Source organism: Curcuma longa, unplaced genomic scaffold (genome assembly GCF_044706935.1).
Source record: "Curcuma longa cultivar G26 ecotype Majalengka, Jawa Barat unplaced genomic scaffold, ITB_CL_G26_1.1 contig_26235, whole genome shotgun sequence".
Taxonomy (NCBI): domain Eukaryota; kingdom Viridiplantae; phylum Streptophyta; class Magnoliopsida; order Zingiberales; family Zingiberaceae; genus Curcuma; species Curcuma longa.
Window position 1 is genome coordinate 718 of NW_027433044.1, and position 4339 is coordinate 5056.

At 30.5% G+C, this 4339-nt stretch overlaps 1 non-coding gene across 1 annotated transcript; it reads left to right on the top strand.

The window, feature by feature from the left end:
* Positions 1-375: 375 nt before the first annotated feature.
* TRNAG-GCC (transfer RNA glycine (anticodon GCC)) lies at positions 376-446 on the top strand. The gene has a single exon. It is a non-coding gene; the product is annotated as a tRNA-Gly (tRNA).
* Positions 447-4339: the final 3893 nt, after the last annotated feature.

Genomic DNA, 4339 nt, shown 5'->3' on the forward strand with positions numbered 1-4339 from the left:
TAAATTAAATCCACTCCCTCTCACATACTAATTTTTACATTCATCCCTGATTACACTAATTACCCTTTAAACTATACTTGTCTGTGAGTAGGATCCTTTGTTTGATGGTGTAAAAATTTTGGATGGGTAAAGACACGAGAATGAACACGATGAAAAAAAAAACATTTTAAAAAAATCAGAATTATACCTATTAAAACAAATTCACTAGTGACTAGTGAGCTTTCAGCTGCTGCCCCCTGAATGGCTCCAAAAAGAGAGACTTCTCGCTGTGAAAATAATAAATTAATTATAAAATATTCATCAATTTGGTGATTTAATTAAGTTGCCCAAAGTGTTACCCATTTAAATTAGTAGTATTTAAAATTAATTTCAACAGCACCAGTGGTCTAGTGGTAGAATAGTACCCTGCCACGGTACAGACCCGGGTTCGATTCCCGGCTGGTGCATTTTTTTCAATATCTTGTAAAAGCTAAATAAAATAATAATAATGCACACATTTCTTACGTATTAAAAGAGAAAAGAAATTAATAATAAGAGCTTTTCCGTCTCCCCTGTCATGTCATTTCGGAGCATTTAAAGAAGCAATCTCCCAAAATTCTCTTCTTCTTTTTACATCGAAATTAAAAGGAGAAAAAAAATATTGAAAAAAACGTCTTCCTCGGAAAGGGAAGACACTCTTTAACACGAAATGACAAGTGATTAAATATGTCTGCTATAAATAATCATTGCTTTATATTACAATTAGGTGTTTTTTTCCATCTTTAATTAACCCGGTGCAATTCGTGGGTTAATCAATCCAGCGTTGGGCCCACGCCTGAGTCCAGTTTTCGCACCAATACGTAATTGAGTAATCCCCTGGGTAATCATGAACGCGCACGCTTTAGCGGCTTTGCGGCAAAATTGCGTACGCACGTGGCGCGGTGGCGGCGTCACTTACGACGTCAGCAAACCGGTTTAATTTTGTTATTGTTATCACGTAAACGATAAACCGGTTTATTATTTATCGACTAATAACCGTCGACATATGTATAATACGGCGATATATATATATTCCGCTACCAACCGTTCGCGCTCATTAGTCAACGATGACACGTGCTTCTACTATTTTTTTTTAAATAGAAGCACTATCTTATTTTTTTTATTCTAATATTATTATTATTCTATCATTGTTATATATATTATAATTGTTATAATCTAAAGTAAATTATTTTAATTTATCAAAATTTTTATAAATAAAGGTTATTATATTAAAATATATCTTTATCGATTTAATTAAATTTAATTACAATTATTTAAATTTTTAAATAACTAATATGAATATAATTATTAGAATAATTTAATCAAAGTTAATTGCTATAAAAGGACATTTTGAGATAAAAATACGCCGGGAGCTTTTGATATGTTTTTAAAAACTCTTTTATAAATAACCAAAATAAGGTTTTTGACTATTTTTCCTAAACAATTGTTTCTCTAAAAATAAATTGTTTCGATATGCAATTAGCAGTGAGATTGATGATAATTATTTTAATAGATATATCGCATTACTTTAGTCCTAAGATTCGATATCGTACATTAGCCCTCGGGGCATAGCTGAGTTAGTTACGACGAAGCAAAGTTACAGAAGAGGACAAAGGTTCGAATGACAATACATTCCTTTGTCGTGGCTAATTGAAATTTCTCGATTTACCTCCTCACATATGATCATGGGGCCGACTATGTGAGACCGCTGGAGTGGCAGATTACACTTTCTTTACAGAAGAAAAGATATCGTCCATTAGCTTTCAATGATGATATTAATTGTCTCTATGTTTATAAAATCACGATATTGGATTGTAGTATTACATGATTTATTATCCAAAATATCAAATCCATCATAGATCATGGATGATCATTTTTTACTGTAGGATTGGTATGATCTGAGGATCAGTAGGACGAAACAAGATCGGTAAAAATTTTGAGAAGCCATAATTTTTAACTCACACGAGATTTATAATATATTAAATCAAAATTTCTTTATAGATCTACAATTAAGGATGAATAATCGCTTAATTTAAAAAAATATATCATTTAGAATCTTTTTATAATACTTGAAAGATTTTTAATATTTTTTATTATACTTTGAACTATTTTATAATTTAGATTATTTTTATTTTTATTGAATTAAGATTAGTATTTTGAGACTATTTAAACACCTATTTATTTTTGAGTTAGTTTTTATCAATAATACGATGTCGTTTCTTTTCTCTAAAATGATGAGTATTTGGATATCTATTGCATAGTATTTTACGGAATTAATAGGTCTTTATAAGATTATTTTCGATTTCATATTCAAATCAAAGGTCTTTATAATATTCTACTTCATTAGCCTTTAAACTGACTCATCTCATAAGTCAAAGAATATTCTTATAGTTGAATATGATTATTATTATTGTGTTAGTAAAAATTTTAAATTTGTATAAAATATAAATATTATGATTGAATTATAATTAAATTATTAATTAATTTAAATTTGTATTTATTATAATAATGAGTGTCAATAATTATATATATGTAAAATTATTAATCTATTTATATACAAATAATATTTTTAGATATTTTTTCTAATTATTAATCATGTATTATAAATTTTAGTTTTTGGTAGGATCGTATAATTCTGTGATCTAATCCTGATCAATCCGATCATGATCCATTTATTGCATAAGGTAGAATCCGCCATTCAACAGTTCCATACGATCGAGATCACGACCATCTGTGAGGAAGTAAATCGAGATTATCTGTGAAGAGGTAAATCGAGAAGCTGCAGTTGATCACGACGAAGGAGGGTATTATAGATTCGAACCTTTACCCTCTTCTGCAACTCTACTTCGTTATAACCAACTCAATTCTGTCTCGAAGGCAATCCAATCATGATCCCAAATCGGATCGCGAGTTTATAAATTATGATTGCAACAAGGTAAGAGTTTTATGATCTTATTCGCCAAGTAATCAAGTATGAGCCCTTCATCAGTCGAAACGAAATGGTAGTTGAGATGCACACCGTTGGTTGGTATCGTCATCGCTTCCATTTTGCGTTCCTTATTTCGGACCAACATTGTAAGAGACAAGCCATGTGAAGGCAATCTTGGGTTGCAGTGTGGCTGCATCTTCTTTAGCCTTTCATTTCAAAAATATTCATCCATAGCCTTGGGTTATATCTATATACATTTATTAAATATTTAATAAAATAAATAAATTAATCATCACGAATGAAGATTTTGATTTAAAATTGAATTGGATAGAACAAAATTCGTAGCTGCAGGGGCGGAGCCACGAGGGAGGCAGGTAGGGGCCACCGCCCTCCAATTTTTTGATTTTCATTAAGTTTATCTTTATAAAAATTTTTTTTAATTGGAACTGACCTCCCCCCATCGAATGCCCGCCCCCCTCTCGTGGAAACTTGCCTCCGCCAATCGTAGGCATGAAGATAAGAAATATATTAGCCTAAATCGAAGTTGATTTGAATTTTATTTGATTAAATTATGATCGAATAAAATTTAATTGAATTAAATTGATTCGATCAACTTTTTTTTTTTAAAAAAAAATTCATCTCTCTTTTCTTTTTATTCTTGTCAACATACGTATACTCGCTCCCACCGCCTCATGCATAAGACTCCATCCGTAGGCTTTTCTTCTTATTTTTTCTTTTTTTTTTTCCCAATTGTTATTTAGTCATTTTTCTCATTCTCCTTCTCCAATAACAACTCTCGTTTCTTCTTCCTCTTTTCAAGAATAACGGTCCTCCTTCTTCCCCTACCTTTTATTATTTTTCAACCGATCAACATCAACTTTATTTCTTTTTCCTCTTTAATCAGAGTAGTTTTGTTTATTTTTTTTAATCTTCAGCTAATCAAAATCATCAAAAAATGATAAAATTTCCCTTCTAATTTTTTTTCATCTTTTTTATTATTTTGCTGAACAATACAATAATGTAATATAATGATTTTTTAATTAGCGATATATCGATCGTCGACGTTGGCAGAGACATGAACCAGAGAGCATTGAGGAGCTCCGGCGGCCGCGAACCGAAGACGATGAAGTCTCCATGGATCATTGCATTCGACGCCGCTCTATGAAGGAGATGAACGTGAAATATTCATCAATTTGGTGATTTAATTAATAGATTAATTATAAAATATTTTATAATTAAATTGATGAATATTTTATAAAATATTCATCACCAAATTGATCATCACTTTCAGAATTGATACTGTATTTTATAAAATATTCATCACCAAATTGATCGATATGAATATTTTAGAGTTTATACTTTCAGAGTTGATATTGTATGCCAAATTGATCA